At 49.4% G+C, this 17,011-nt stretch overlaps 1 pseudogene; it reads right to left on the bottom strand.

Moving 5' to 3' along the window:
- Positions 1-604: 604 nt before the first annotated feature.
- On the bottom strand, positions 605-3,585 carry LOC108297704 (annotated as a pseudogene).
- Between the last annotated feature and the right edge of the window lie 13,426 nt (positions 3,586-17,011).

Genomic DNA, 17,011 nt, shown 5'->3' on the forward strand with positions numbered 1-17,011 from the left:
AGGTCCAAAGCAGCCTTATTTTCTCCCTTATCAGGCCCTGCTCTGGTGCACCTCCCATCTCCCCTGGCTTCTGGCTGGGACCAAGAGAATCACTGCCTTCCTGGCTGTGTCTGTGTCTCCCTCAGAGATGGAACAAAGGCTGTGGTAACACACTGGGCCAGGCTCTCTCCCTTCCCTCCTGGAAGAACGGGTGCCCTCCTGAAGCTGGGGGTCTCCTTCATTCAGACTTTATCAAACCCAATGTGAAAGGAGATTCAGTCTCTGGATGCTTCACTAGAATCTTCTAATTCCTCGGCATGGTCATGAACCTGAAAATGTGAATGAGGCACACCATGTGACTGCACCTGGTACAAGGACAGCAAATGATGCTGTCACCTGAAGTGTTGCCTGGTGGTGGCTGCCCCAGCTTCCAGACAGGGAGAGGGAGGGGATGAGTGCGATGGTCAGTTAACATGGGCAGGGCCGAGGGGCAGGACAGCCCTTGGATCACATAGTTTCTTCCCTTTGCTGAGACTTCCGCATATCTCTAGCATACCAGCAGACCCGCAGAAGACAGCTTGGTACAATGAGTGCTTCTCTTTCTTCCAATAAGGAGAAAGTAAGGGGGGCTTTGGTAAATTTTCTCACAAGCAAGAGTCCCCTAGGCTGACCCCAGCTTCAGTTGTTCTACTTTTCCAACCGCCACTCCCTCTGGCCAGGCCCCCTGGGGCTCCCCGGGCTCGTTCCTGGTCCTGCTCAAGTCATCTGCCTCCATCTTTCCCACCTGTGTGTCCCAGAGCTTCTGGAAACCCTGAAGGTGGGGCCTGGTTGCTGAATTTTAGGAAAGGGCACTGGTGGCTGAGAGAGCCAATCCCTCTCCAGAGCAACCAGCTTCAGGGGCTGCTGGGGTCCACTGGCTCCTAGAATTGTGATGCAATAAGGCTATGCCCCCTAAACTTTGGTGGGGTCCTGGTGTATCCCCACAAGAATTCAGAGTTGAAGCAAGGGTGGTCATCTCTGAAAACATGAATGCCTTCTGCCTTGGAACACCAGCTCCTGGTCATCTTGTCTGCAGTGGGGCCTCTGCAGCCCAGGAAGGGTAAGACTCATCTAAGACCCCTCTCCCCCCAGCCATGGTAGGAGAAAGGACTGGAATTCACCTCTTCATGCCACATTCCTGGGCTGCCTGATTGTCTGGAAATGGCCCCCAGAGGGAAGGCTGGCGGTGGAGCCCTGTGGCCCCCAGCTTTGCATGAGGAGCCCAGTTGAGGGACTACTAGACTCTGGTGTGAGGCAAATCGGGGGTGGGCAAGGTCAGGACGGTGGGCAAGAGGGTGCCCTGCGGGTCGGGAAGCTCTGCAGCTCCTTGGGCACAAACCTGGGTGGGACAGAGTCTGCTAGGAAGCAGAGGGTAAGCCGGCGCCCCACGCAGTAGATGAGGTTGTCCACCACTGCGCACTGGAAGGCGTCCGGGGAAGGCGCGCGGTACGTGGCACACTCGCGCCAGAGCCGGGTGCTGATGCTGCAGCGGTACACGCCGATACCCAGGCTGCAGTTGAGGTCGAAGCGGTAGAGGAAGCCGTCGACCGCCACAGTCTCGGCCATACGCTCCTTGCTGCCCCCGGTGGGGCCGACCCACCGGCGCTGCTCCGGAGCAGCAGGAAGCGTAGCGAGCCGCCCGTCACCAAGATCTCCTAGGCGCACGCAGTGGCCGTGTGCGCCAGGGCGAACGTGTCGCTGGGGAGCGGCGCGGCAAAGTCCCAGCTGTCCAGGCGGGGGTCGTAACGCTCCACCGTGTTCAGACACTCCCCGCCGATGGCGTACAGGTGCCCGTCCAGGGCCACCAGCCAGCAGTGCAGCCGGGCCTGGTTCAGCGGGCACACCTAACTCCAGATCCCCGTGAGTGGGTTGTAGCAGAAGACGGGCCTGGAGAGCTGGTGCCCGGGCCCCTGACAGCCGGACACCACGAAGAGATAATTGAAGAAGCTGCAGATGGCACAGCCCCAGAACACGGCCTCCGGCGGGCAGGTGAGCCAGTGGGTGCCAGGCGTCCCGCTCGTTAACATAGCAACAGAGGCCGCCGGAATCTTCCTTGGGGCACACATCAGCCACAACTAGGTACTGGTGGCCCCGAGCCGGCGCTACATAATCAGCTCCTGCTCTGTTCCGCTCAGGCCCCAGTGGATGAACCGGCTGCGCTGCTGCGGTGGTTGTCACTCATCACCTTGTAGGCCGCCTCCTTCAGGGCCTCCAGGCTCTGCCTCTTGGCCAAGGTCAGCACCTCACAGCAATTGCCCAGATCCAGGTGGACCTGTGGGGCCGGAGCAGGGGTGAGTGGGACATGGAAGAAACTGGTTCCGGCCACCAGCTGCACATGGGGCTCCCAGTTGCTTCTGCCTGAGGCAGGCAGGGCGCCCAGGTCTGGGCAGTGGGGAACAGGGAGCTGGGAACCGTCCGGCGGCAGCTGCAGCTCTGGGTTCTCCGCTATGTGCAGGAGACTCTCCTTCCCCCTGAAGCCTCCGGTGGAGGATGACGGCCCTGGCCGCAGGGAGGCGGCTCTTTCAGCGCACCCTTTGTGTCACCGGCTTGGCCTCCCGAGGCTGCCCCTGTTCCCTGGGACCCTGGCGGTGGCATGAGGGATGGAACCTCAGTCAGGACTGCTGTCCTGGGAGCCAAGCTGCCCTGGAGGATGGCCTGAGAGGTCGATTCCACATAGTAGTCATACACCTTGCCTTTGGGCCTGGGCCCAACCCCCTCCACCTTCTGTATGAAATTCTCCATTTGGAGATGGGCTACGGACCAGAAGGTATAGGAGGCATCGGGGGCTCCCTCCAGCTGATGCAGGTCAGGTCAACATCGGACACAGCCTGGAGAGCCCCAGCCTCTACTCTGTTGACCCCCATCACACAAGTGAAGACCCAGCTCTGGTTCATTTCACGGCTGCCTTGCCAAGGAGCCGCGTGGTAACAGTGGGGAGGTTCCAGTTGCCCTGGCCCTGGCTGCTCAGGGGGTTTGCTGTCCTGCCGTGGAGCAGGCTCACCACACACACAGCTGCCATGGGCTGCTGCAGTGAGTCCAGCTGGGAAGCTGTTCGGTTCACTGCCCAAGTGGGGGCAATGGGGAGGGTCAGGATTACCACCAACAGCTGTTCTGGCTTCCTGGCCGCAGCAGCAAGAAGGCACCTGCTCAGAGTCAGAGCCCTGCCCTCCCTGCTCTTCACCTGAGCCTTTTCTCTGGAGCTTCCTGTCTGTGGATGTGGCCCCCATGACCAGGATGCAGGAGCCCCTTGGATTCTCCCAGCTGTAACCCTGTGGTGCTTCGGCCCCTTTGCTGCTTCTCTGGCATCTTGGCCCCCTCTGCATTGCCCCAGGAGAAGCCCCTTGGACAGCAGGCTGCTCTGAGCCCTCTGCTTCCTCCTTGGCTTCTGCCTGGGCATTCCCACCCCACCACTGGGCTTGTACAGCCTGTAGTCCAGTCACCAGGAGCAGGGCAGCAGCTGATAGCACCATCTTGCTCATCAGCTGCATATCTAAATGCCAGTCCTGGACCTCTGCTCCTCTGGGGAACATGCTTCTCCAGCCAACCTGAGGCTGAGGAATGTCAAGAATCTGATTAATAATTGTCCAGTAGGGACTTATTCCTTGGTCCTGCCAAGCAGTGGGGAGGGAGTTCTGGGCTGGCTCTGGCTGGCTAGCCAAGGAGAGGAGTCAGAGCAAAGGCGGCTTTGAGCTGCAGAGGGTGGCCACTGGGGCCCAGAGCTGGTAGATCCCCGGCTGGCCTCCTTCTTCAATCCTTCCCTGGTGACAGGGGTCTGGGGGGTCCTCCCAGGGGCTGAGCTTGTGACCTGAGCCAGCACTGTGACAGCAACTAGGGGATGTTAGGAGTATCCAGTAGACACACAAAGAAGGAGGAAGCTCTTAACCAGTCACCTGATGCCAGGAAATGGACGGGACTGTTTATTCTTTATGTATGTACTTTATTTTCTCTTTTGCAAATCTATTGGGCTTGGAGGCTTGGGTGTGGTGAATCATGGGTAGATGGAGCTCCGGTAGACGTGGATGGGGTCATTCTTGTGGGGTCTGCTGGTCCTTGCAGTGGGGTCAGCTTTTTGCTGGCCAAGCGGGGAACTCAGCGGCAGAGGCTGGAGCCAGGGCCTACAACCAAGCCACCCGACTCCACCGTGAGGGCCTCTGCCCTCCTTCCCTGCCTGACAAGTTTGTTAAGAGAAACCAGCCTTTCTGAGAACAGCGGGGAAAGACATGGCATTAGTCCTCAGATTGGGGTTAGATGTGGACACATCTTCTCTTTTAAAACCAGACAGTCTCCTATGGTGAAAGATGAAGGGAAGACTCGCTTATCTTAAACCCCACCGCTGTCTCCCCTACCCCATCACCAGTGCTGTGAGTCCTGGACCCAGATTACCTAGCTCTGCTGCTTACCAACTGCATGACTTCAGGAAAGCGGCCCCACTGCTCTGCTTCATCTGAAAAAGGGGGATGACAGCATATGCACCTCATCTGCCTGTGTTAAGAACTAAATGGGCTACAGAAATAAACACTGGGGCAGAGCCCCCCATTGTGAAAGCTTAGTCAATATAAACTATTCTCTCCTTCTCCCTCCTCTTCTTCCTCATCATCAGCACCATCATCGCTAGTATCAATTGCCATCAGTAGGACCTTCCAAAGCACAAACCTAATTCTAACCCTCCACTGTCCAAGGTCCTCAAAGGGTCCCCAAAGTCATTTTCAGGGGTCTCGCTGTCTATGGGGGCTGGTCAGGTAAAGTGAACAAGTGAGGACCCTTGCCCACTCCACCCCAGCTGATGGTATCAGGCCAGGTGGCTCAGCACTGCCTCACCCTCCCACTGTTGCAGAGAAACTTAGAATCCCAGTAGTAACGTCATCACTCTCAATTTGTAAGTGTTGACATCTGATTGGAAAATGAAAATGAAAAACACTCTGTGGGTCACAGGAAATGCATGCATGGGAGGACTTTGGCTCTGAAGGCTTTGACTCTAGGAGACAATCCTGACTCCCTATGCCTGTGTTCACAGCCCTCTATGTGCCAGCCTCTGTTTACCCTTCCAAATTCATCTCCTGATCACTGCCTAGAAACCTCGGGCTCAGGGTGACTTCTTGGCTGGCAAGGCTGGTAGACATCCCTCCAGCCCATTGGAGTTAGGTGAAAGACTGTGTGAAAGCCTTCCTCCCTAGTGCCTTCATCCATCCAAGATCCTCGTTTCACCCTTTGGGTCTCTTGTTCTCAGAGGTTCCTCTTTCAGCCTTGACCAGAGCTGCTGTATCATGAAGTGCATGTGTGCAAGATCTGGTCTCCTGCTGGATCCCAAGTCCTTGGGGACAGAGTCTGTAGCTGGCTTAGCCGAGGACCCTAAGTCTATGTGAGGTGCTGCATGGTTTGGGACAATAGCCAGCAAGGACTGTCTTTACACGGAGTGGATTGGGCTAGACACTTGGGACAGTAGCCAGCAGGGACTGTCTACACGGAGTGGATTGGGCTGGACACTCGAGATGAAGCTCATCTCATCTCATGTTGTGCTCACAGCCCCTTTGGGGAGAGACACGATTGTTATCCTCATTTGACAGAGGAGTAACTGGACCTCAAGATTATGTCAACTGGCTTGTAAATGGGGATGCAAATCCTTGTTTGCAGAGTCCAGAGTTTTACAGGCTTGACTTCATCCAACAGGTGTGACCTCTTAGGAAGTCAGGTGTCCTCAGCCTGTCCCACCATCCATCTTTCTTTCTTCTTTCTTCCTTTCTTTCTTTCTTTCTTTCTTTCTTTCTTTCTTTCTTTCTTTCTTTCTTTCTTTCTTCTTTCTTTCTTCTTCTTTCTTTCTTCTTTCTTCTCTCTCTCTTTCTCTCTTTCTTTCTTCTTTCTTTTCTTTCTTTCTTTTTTTCTTCTTTTTCTTTCTTTTTCTTTCCTTCTTTCTGTCCTTCCTTCCTTCCTCCCTCCCTCCCTCCCTCCCTCCCTCCCTCCCTTCCTTCCTTCCTTCCTTCCTTCCTTCCTTCCTTCCTTCCTTCCTTCCTTTCTCTTGCTTTCTTGCTTTCTTTCTTGCTTTCTTTTTTGTTAATGGAGTCTCACTCTGTTGTACAGGCTGGAGTACAGTGGCATAATCTTGACTCACTGCAACCTCCATCTCCCGGGTTCAAGCAATTCTCTTGTCTCGGACTCCTGAGTAGCTGTGACTACAGGTGCATGCCACCACGCCTGGCCAATTTTTGTATTTTTAGTACCAATGGGGTTTCACCATATTGGTCAGGCTGGTTTTGAACTCCTGACCTCAGGTGATCCACCTGCCTTGGTCTCCGAAAGTGCTGGGATTACCGTAAGCCACTCTGCCAAGCCAGAGATGCATATTTCTAAGCTCTGCCTCCTAGATGTCCTGATTCAGTAGGTTGGGGTGGGTCCCGGGAAACCCTCATTTTAAACAGTCATCTCAGGAGCTTTCAGTGGGTCTAGGAATAAAAAATAAGTTAGCTTTTCTACTTGTTTGCTGAAAATTCCTGTTCATTCTTGGGTAGTGGGTGAGCAGTTTCTCTCTACATAATCAAGGTGAGTAACAGAATGGAAATGAAGTCTTGGGTGCTTTGTATAAGTAAAGTCATTTAATTTTCCCAGTAATCTGGATAGGTGGTTATTATCATTGCCCCCATTTTACAGGTGAGGGAACTGAGGCTAAGACAGATAGTGCCAATGGGTTGAGAGTGACAAGTCCTGATTTATAGCATTTCTGGCTGCATAGACCATTGTCTTCATCTAGAAACTAGAGAATGAGGTATTCAGGGTAATCAAAATGTTTTCCAGGAGTGAAAAATGCTTTGTTGAGGTTGAAGAGGTGGTCCTCCAGTTGCCAGGCTACCATTCCATTGGTAGAGGTAGCTGTATCTTGGAGAAGGGAAGATGTATGAAAAGCTTCCTTGGTGAGATGGGACCTCTCATTGTCCTCTCAGATGCCACCAAGTTAGAAGGTTCTCAGCCCCTCTGACTGCTGCTTCCCACCTGATAAAGGCTCCATCGTATCCCAGAGCCCTCTCTCTGTGGCTCCAGCTTAAACCCTTCAAGTCAAACAATCAGCATTTCCATTCGAAAAGCTCCAGGGTACTGGATGTGCCAGAACCAGCCTTGTGATGTGGGGAGGTGGGAGGATCACTGGGAGCAGAAGACAGTCCCAGCCGCAGGGAAACTTATGTTCCTGGTCCAGAAGACCAGGCATAAGCCTGAGACATGATCAGGCCGCCACGCATCACAAAGGAGAGATGAACGAGGTGGTTTATCAGAACAAAGGTCAGGAAAAGGATTCCAGAGAGACAGATCCAAGATGGCCAATTACTAGCAGCTCAGGATTGTAGCTCCCAGTGAAAGCGCAGAGAAAGAGAGGATACCACACTCTCAGACGAATTTTTTTTGCTCATGGATCAGGAGATTCCCAGCGGAGGAGCCCCACGGGTCGCCAGTACGACTCTTGTGGAAGGCGCAGCGGTTCCCGGTAAACGGGACTGGTTCTCCTTTTGGTTGATGTTTGGAGCTCCGGGAAGGCAGAGTCGCCCATTCAGTTGACTGAAAGGGGGACCCAGGGGGAACCCAGACCGGAGATTCCCGGGCAGAAAAGAACCAGGAGTCTTGGCACTGCTGTTTTGGCCAGCGCAGTGGGTTGCTCAGGTTTCAGCGCTGGGAATCAATAAGTTGGACGTCCACTCAGAAACCTAATTTGAAAGTCGGTAATTACAAAGACCACAGGTGGATAAATTTACAATGATGGGAAGAAAACAGCATAAAAAGGCTGAGAATACTCAAAATCAGAATGCCTCTACCTCCACAGGGGATCACAGCTTCTCATCAACAAGGGAACAAGGCTTGATGGAGAATGAGTGTGCCCCAATAACAGAATTAGGCTTCAGAAATTGAATAATAAGAAACTTCTGTGAATTAAAGGAACATGTTCTAGCCCAATATAAGGAAACTAAGAACCTTGAAAAAAGGTTTGATGAAATCCTAACGAGAATGGACAATTTAGAGAGGAATATAATTGAATTAATGGAACTGAAGAATACAATAAGAGAACTTCATGAAGTATGCACAGGTTTTAACACTCGAATTGATCAAGCAGAAGAAAGGATATCAGAGGTCGAAGACCAACTTAATGAAATGAAACGAGAAGACAAGATTAGAGAAGAAAAAGTAAAAAGGAATGAGCAAAGTACACAGGAAATATGGGACTATGTGAAAAGACCTAATTTACATTTGATAGGTGTACCTGAATGTCATGAAGAGAATGAATCCAAGCTGGAAAATATTTTTCAAGATATTATTCAGGAAAACTTTCCTAATCTAGTAAGGCAGGACAATACTCAACTCCAGGCAATACAGAGAACACCACAAAGATATTCCTCAAGAAGAGCAACCCCAAGGCACATAATCATTAGATTCACCAGGGTTGAAATAAAGGAGAAAATTCTAAGGGCAGCTAGAGAGAATGGTCAGGTTACCCATAAAGGGAAGCCTATCAGACTCACAGTAGATCTCTCAGCAAAGACCCTACAAGCTAGAAGAGAGTGGGGGTTAATATTCAGTATCCTCAAAGAAAAGAATTTTCAACCCAGAATCTCATATCCAGCCAAACTAAGTTTCATAAATGAAGGAAAAATAAAATTTTTCACGAACAAGCAAGCACTGAGAGAATTCATCACCACGAAGCCTGCTTTACAAGAGCTTCTGAAAGCAGCACTACACACAGAAAGGAACAACCAGTATCAGTCATCCAAAAAACTTACCAAAAGATAGAGTATCTTTATAATGAAGAATCTATATCAACTGATAGGCAAAATAGCCAGCTAGCATTAAATAACAATATTAAACTCACAAATGTCAATATTAATCCTAAATTTAAATGGATTAAATGCCCCAATCAAAGACACAGACACGCATGTTGAATAAAAAGTCAAAATCCATCAGCATGCTGTGCCCAGATCCATCTCATAAGCAAGGACACACAAAGATTCTAAACAAAAGGTTGGAGGAAGACTCACCAATCAAATGAAAAAAAAAAAAAAACAGGAGTTGTAACTTTTGTCTCTGACAAAATAGACTTTAATAGTAACAAAAACTAAAAGAAACAAAGGACATTACATAATGGTAAAAGGATCAAAGTAAAACAGGACTCAGTGATCATAAATATCTATGCACCTAATATAGGAGTACCCAGATACATCAGACAAGCTCTTAATGACTTAGAAAGAGACTTAGACTCCCACACAATAGTAGTGGGAGACTTCAACATCAATATTAGACAGATCAACGAGACAGAAAATTAACAAGGATATCCAGGACTTGAACTCAGATCTGGGACAAGTAAACTTAATAAACATTTATAGAACTCTCCACTTTAAATACACAAAATACACACTCTTATCAGTACCACATCACACCTACTCACAGGTTTAAATGAAATATTGGTTAGCTGCTTGTTTGTTATTTTCTTCCCTCATTTTTTTCTTTATTTTTTATTTTTTTCCTGTTTCCATTATTAAGCATAAAAGAGGTTTTCAATACCCATTTTTAGACTGCATTCTACCCTGGGCAATAAATCAACACTTCTGTTCTCTCTCCCTCTTCCTCTTCCTCTTTCTTCCTCTCCTTCATTTATTATCATTATTATTATTATTCTTTTTCTTTCTTTCTTTCTCTCTTTCTTTCTTTAAAAAAAAAAAAAGGGAAAGGATTCCAGAAAGAAGTGTTTAGAATTGGGTATTGATAAAGGAAAGGACATAGACTGATTGATGATTGATTGATTGATTCAACAAATATTTACAAGATACTTACCATGTACCAGGCCTTGTGTTAGGATGTCCATGTCATGACATAGGTTAGGGAGACCACCATGGCACCTCTACCCATGGAGGCTGTGGTCTAGGAGATGCCGGGCAGGGAGATGGTGGGGATGCAAATGCTGGTTCCAGAGGGATCCCATGGCAGTTTGGAACAGGAGTCCCTGCACCGGCCTAGGATGAGAGGGTGTGGCAATGGCATTTGATGTGCTGGGAATGGGGGAGATAGCAAAGAAGAGGAACCCCGGGGGAAGGTGAAAACAACAAAGACTGGAGACCTCCAGATTGGAGCTTGGGGCTGGGTGCAGGGTGAGGGGCGGGGCCAGATGCCACTAATTTGAGTGCTGGCTTGGCGCTTCCTGTGACTTTCCATTGTTTGAGGGCAGAAGTAATACCTGTGAAACAGCTGAGCCTAGAACATGCCTTCATTAATTAGGCTTTCTGCTTTCTGCCCTGCACTCCAATTCTCGGTCAACACAGCCACCTTACAGTGTGTGAAAATGTAGGTTTCATTATTATTCAGGTCTGGCAAGGCCAACAGATCAGGATACGACTGCCATTGAAAGGTGGTGTTTTACTCACAGGTCCCAAGAGAAGGGGGCACACTGCACCAGGCAGGGTCATGTGGTGAAGCACTGGGTCAGTCAGAAGGCAGAGGGAGTGAGGCAGAAAGAAGCATGGGTGAGAGAGACTTTCTGATGATTTTGCAGGAAGGAGTGAGAGGCAGGGTTAGCAGGATTCAGATTGACTAGTTGGAATACTTTCAGCAGGTTCAGGGCTGTCTTTACTTGTCTGGTACCTGGGCCTGGGGTGATTGGAGGAGGGGAATACTGGCCCAGGGTGTGAGAGGCCTTGAGAATCTGATGATGGTGATGGTTGGGGGATATGGGTTCTGATTGGCTGGTTTACATATGAGAGATACAGTCTTGGATAAGCCACTTGCTATTTCTAGGAACTAGCTAACCCTGGGAGGGGCAGTCTCTCCTGGTCAGAGAGGCCCCAGCGGTGAAACATCAAGGATATAGAAAATAGGAAAATAGACTGGATGTGGTGCCTCATTCTTGTAATCCAAGTACTTTGGGAGGCTGAGGTGGGAGGATTGCTTAAGCCCAGGAGTTCAAGACCAGCCTGGGCAACAGATTGAGCCCCCTTCTCTATAAAAAAATTTAAAACAGCAGAGCATGGTGGCTTATGCCTGTAGTTCCAGCTACTCAGGAGGCTTAGCCAGGAGGATCCCTTTAGCCCAGGAGGTCAAGACTGCAGTGAACCATGATTGCATCATCGCACTTCAGCCTGGGCAACAGAGCAAGACCTTGTCTCAAAAAGAGAGATGAAACTATAGTTAATACAGACAGATAGAAGAACAGACAAGAATAGGGACTTTGGGACCTGTGACAGGCAGACGTCTTCCTTGCAGGGCAGCTGGAAGTGAGCTTTCGTCTCTACCCTGAGGTCTCATTTCATCCGGCAGGTGAACACGACACTCCTGCTAGTTGACTTCAAACTCTATAAATTACAGCTTTTTTTTAAAATCCCCTTTTAGAAAAAGTGAAATGAAAAAATAAAGACAGGAGTGAAATTAAAAGATAATTGGAAGTCTATATTGGGCTTCTGTGAATGTGCATGCCTGCCGCCAATCTGGTCTCTCTGTGCGGGCAGGATAAATTGAGAACTCTTCAGTTGGCTCGGGGGTGGATAAAACAGTCTGAGAAAAATGCATTCCATGCAAGTAAACAGGCCCATCTCTGTGTGATTAGCTTTGCATTCCGTCATGCCAGTTCCCTCGCCAGTCAGCTTGTTTTAAGAGGTTGTGTTTTCCAAGGTGAGGGCAGACACCAGCTGGGTGTGACAGGTAAGGCCTGGAGTGGAGGGCAAGAGGCTGGGAGGAGATGGGTGTGAGCACCTGGGAAGGGGAAAGGTGGGTCCAGCGTGGTGGAGACATCAGAGAGGGAGGCGTGTGGCCTTTTACATACATATACACACATGCGCCCATGTGCACATGTACACATGCACACATGCACAAGTTCACATCCACAAACATAGTCTCACCTCACCTTTTGAATCCAGGAGAGTCAGAGATAAGTGGATTCTGGTTTGAACAACGGGGAGACTGAGGCTGAGAGAGACAGAGAGGCAAAGAGAGATAGAGAGAGACAGAGAAACGGTGCTCAGTATGTGGTGTAGTCTCACTCTGTCGCCCAGGCTGGAGTGCAGTCGTGTGATCTTGGCTTACTGCAACCCTCGCCTCCTGGGTTCAGGCAATTCTCCTGCCTCAGCCTCCCAAGTAGCTGGGATTACAGGCAGGCACCACCACACCTGGCTAACTTTTGTATTTTTAGTAGAGACGCGGTTTCATCATGTTGGCCAGGCTGGTCTTGAACTCCAGACCTCAGGCAATCCACCTGTCTCGGCCTCCCAAAGTGCTGGATTAGGTGTAGTCTTTTGCACACATACAGGGGCCCTTTTGTGCTAAACACTCCTGGGCAGGTCTTGGGGTTTGTTAGGCTCCTTTCACTTCACACCCCAGTGCTGCAGCCCAGCTGGTGTGTGCTACGCCATCCACGCTGGTTGTTAAGATGCTGAAAAGTTTCCATTCTGGTTCGTAAACAGGCACTGCCCAACCCCAGCAGCCTGACTGCCACACCCCAGGACCCCTTCAGACCTCCCCACTGCTTATGAACTAGAAGCCAGGGCTTGGCATTGTGAGGGTCCTCCAAACCCCACCTTATTCAGTGAGGTCAGTGCCACGATTTACATGGTGGTAAATGTATTTAATAGCTCTCCACCTCTGCCTCCCCCAGGACACTTTTTGCTCTGTCTAGGGAGATGCTAGGGCAGGAGTGGCTACTCTGATGACGTGAACTCAGTCAGGGTTCTGAGGCTGCAAAGATGGGGCCAAAGTAGCGCTGCGTGGACCATCCGTGAGGAATGCCGCCTGCTGAGACTGGAGAGCAGCTCGTTCCAGGGCATCTCATCATGCCGTCCATTGACACAACCTCAGCAAACAGCTGTCACAGTTATGAAGGGCATAGCATTTGACCAGCCACTTTGATTTTGCCACCCTGTGTGGCTGTCATCCCCATTTTGTGGAGGAGGACATTGAGGCTTCCTAGAGGCAAGGTGACCATGCCCAAGGTCTCTTAGCTTGTGAATGGCATGCAGGAGGTGACCACACAGTTTTGTCTTTGACCTTGGAACCTATTTCCATCCAGCTTGCCCTGCTGCCTGCTGCCAAAGTTCACCTCCACGGAACCCAAGGGAGAACCAGTGCTGTTCTCCAGAGAGACACGTTACTGTTGCTCCTTCATGTCCCAGATAAACAGAAATCAGGGGCTGGGGGTGTCAGGATTTTGGAGGGTGAGAAGCCTACTGCAGCTGCCAGAAAGGGAGTCTGGCCTAGAAAGAGAGTTTCACAGATTTGGGAGTGCCAAGGGCATGAAGAAGTGTCCTACTTACGATTACCACCACACAGATCATAGGAAATGGAATAATGGCATGTGCTTTGTGTCTGTGAATTTGATGGGGAAATTGAATATGAAATGATTCGTGGGTGCTGTTTGAGATGATAGAATGCACCTGATTTTTTTTTCTCCTGGGGTGGAATGAGTTGCAGAGCAAGGGAACCATCCTGACTTTTGAATATGTGGAAATGACACCGTGCCTGGCTGCACACTGAGACAGACTTTCAGAGAGGGCTCAGAGCCAATAGTAATAGCAACTGTAACTATGAATAATAATACTATTACTAAGTATTCGTACTAGTAAATACAGGCCAGTGGTTACTAATAGTAAATTAGTATCACTAAATTGTTTCAGCATTACTCTTCTCTCCTCCTTTGCAGTCCTCCATTATTAGGATTCACTAATACTAATAGAATTAGTAATTAATAAATACTGGCTAGCATTTACTAGTAATAAACTATTTAGTAATTAGTAATAGTAAATTAGTACTAATAATTAGTAATACTAACAATACTAATTGATAATTACTGTTAGTAAATATCAATAAATAGTAATTAGTAAATTAGTAAATGCTAACTAGTAATACTAGTAATTAGTAAATTAGTACTAGTAATTAGTAATAGTAATAATACTAATTGATAATTACTATTAGTAAACATCAATAAATAATATTTAGTAAATTAGTAAATACTATTTTTTTACTAATTAGTAATACTAGTAATTAGTAAAATAGTAATTTACTGTTTGCAAATACCGGCCAGTATTTACTAATTACTAATACTGTTTGCTAATTACTATTTACTAGTTAGTATTTACTAATTACTATTTACCGATATGTACTAATAGTAAATGCTGGCCAATATTTACTAATAAGAGCTTAGCCAATATTTACTAATAAGACACCATCTCCTTGAATCTTCACAGCAGCCCTGCAAGATTGATAAGATTTATCCATTCTACACATGAGGAAATTGAGGCTCAGTCTCTCGTCCAAGGTCAAGTCCGTTGTACCCCAAAGCCATTTTTTTGGAAATCCTTATTACTCAAAAAAGCATCACCGGCCAGGCATGGAGGCTCACCCCTGTAATCTCAGCACTTTGGGAGGCCGAGGTGGGCGGATCACTTGAGGTCAGGAGTTTGAGAACAGCTTGGTTAACATGCTGAAACCCCATCTCTACTAATAATACAAAAATTAGCCAGACACAGTGGCCTACGCCTGTAATCCCAGCTTCTCAGGAGGCTGAGGCAGGAGAATTGCTTGAACCTGGGAGACAGAGGTTGCAGTGAGCTGAGATCATGCCATTGCATTCCAGCCTGGGTGACACAGTGAGACTGTCTCAAAAAAAAAAAAAAAAGAGCATCACCCAGGAGCTGGTTAGCATGCAGGGTCTTACGCCCCGACCCCGCTTCAAAAGGTCAGAATCTTCATGTGCATCTGATCCCCAGTGACTGTTAGGCATGTTACAGTTTGTGAGATGCTGTCAGTGCCTGGATCAGCACCCCTTTCACCCACAATCCCAAGAATCAATCAATTGTATGACTTTAAACACTATCAGGAGCACATGTTTTTTCTCACCGTGGGTCAGGGAGAGGTCACACCTTTGTCACTGACCCCTTAACATTTGAACTTCTGCATCAATCCTAACAGATGTCACTACTGATTATCAAAAACCTCAGTTTTCTTATCTGTGCCTCAGTTTTCTTATCTGTCAAATGGGTGTGATGCCATCATCTCATGGGGTTATTGTCAGCAAACATCCTAGGATGTCCCGGAGGGCCCCTGGTGCATAGCAGGGATTTAGTAAATGTTTACAGGACGGATTGAGGGGTCATAACAGACCTCACCATTGTCGGGTGCCGAGGAGTGTGCCTTGCTGCTAGGTAAGCATTTCAGGTGCGTTTTCTCTCATTTAAGTGAATGTTCACAACCACCAAGCAGGCACAATTATCTCTGTTTCATAAGGAAGAAACCCAGGCACAGAGGACAGGATAAGTTGCTTGCCCAAAGTTGCACAGGTAAGACACAGCTGACATGGGATTCAAACCATCGGGAGCCTTCAGATTTAAGGTCCTTGCTCCCAGCCAACTGTCTCCCCAGGGCATCGCTGCTCATTAAAACACTGCAATTCTCCTGACCATCACCAGCCCTGCGTGTGCTCCTAAAGCAGCAGGAATCTTCCTGGATTCAGTTGCCCATGTAGCCCCATCCTCAATGCGTTTCTCCTCTACACTCTTGCCTGCCTTTTCTGCAAACCTGATTCCCAAGCTGCCGCTTGCTGACTCCAGGATGTCCTGTGGCTCCCCAAGGTCTCTCCAATCAAATCTAAATGCCTCAGCCCATTTTCCGAGGTTCCCTAGAAGCCCCAGCCTCATTTGTCACTGTTCCCAAACACCTGTTCTGCTCCAGCCAAGCTCATCTGTTTACTGTCCCCTCCTCCCTGCTGTAACACGGGCCATTTCTCCTGCTCTCATGGAGCTCTTCCTTGAAGCTTTGCCATTCAGGTCGCTTTTGCAAAACCCCAGATCAAAACTGGGCCTTGACTACAGGGACTCAAGCCAGCGCAGGGGCTCTTTCCTTATGTCAGGTCCCAGGTCCCAGGTTCCTCTGAGAATCTACTGGAAGTTAGTTATAGACCCTTGCTGAAAAGATACATATTCAGGTAATGTTTCACATGCAAATGCTGGAAGGCCCCAGGCCCTTGGAGTGTTGGTTCAGAACCCCTGAGCTAAAGGAGGGCAGACACTGAACTCCTGGGAAACGTGTGTTGGATCAGTTGGGGATGAGAAATAGGTCATCATGCTTGTCATGCTTTGAAGTAGGTGATTTGGGTTTACTCTGTGCAAAATAAAGGGAGGTTGGGTTGTCTGGCCAGACATATTTAGAAAACATTGCTTTGCAATCTGCAAGGCTCAATTTCTTCATCTGTAAAATGGGGCCAATAAGACCTACTTTGATATAAGCTATAGTGACGATGGAATGACTTAAGGTGCATTGAGGAGCACACTGTCCTGTAGGCCCCTGTGTCCTGTGCTCTTTTGAAGAGACCTCCGACATGGAGACAAGCAGAGACCCTCTACTGTCTACCCTCAATGGGGAGGGGCGCCCCAGATGGGCTGAGAGCCTGGCTGAGTGTGGCTGCAGCTCCCAACTCCCTGCCTGAGCCAGCAGGGAGAGGCGGTGAGAGGGAGTGAGGGTGGGCATTGCTGGGTAAGGAGCCTCAGCAGCCCTCAGAGCCGATGAACTCTTGCCTTTTCCAGAGACTCCAGAGCAGGTGCTGGCTCCAGAGAGGCAGGGCAGGTTCCTGTTCTACAGCCCTGAGCTTCTAAATGTAGCTACCACAGCGCAGCCAGGGGCCTTGCGGGCCCATTAGAGCTGTGCGGGCCAATCGCAAATCAATGCTCTGAAAAGAGACAGCCGCCCAGGTGCAGAAGGTAGTGAAAGCTGCCCAGGCCAGGGCTGGAGAGAGCTGGAGGAAGAAGGGGGGCTGGAGAAAGCTGGAGGAGGGAGTGGGGCTGGAGAGAGCTGGAGGAGGGAGCGGGGCTGGAGAGAGCTGGAGGAAGGAGGGGGCTGGAGAGAGCTGGAGGAGGGAGCGGGGCTGGAGAGAGCTGGAGGAAGGAGGGGGCTGGAGAGAGCTGGAGGAAGGAGCGGAGCTGGAGAGAGCTGGAGGAGGGAGCGGGGCTGGAGAGAGCTGGAGGAAGGAGCGGAGCTGGAGAGCGCTGGAGGA

Source organism: Cebus imitator, unplaced genomic scaffold (assembly GCF_001604975.1).
Source record: "Cebus imitator isolate Cc_AM_T3 unplaced genomic scaffold, Cebus_imitator-1.0 Scaffold831, whole genome shotgun sequence".
Lineage (NCBI taxonomy): Eukaryota > Metazoa > Chordata > Mammalia > Primates > Cebidae > Cebus > Cebus imitator.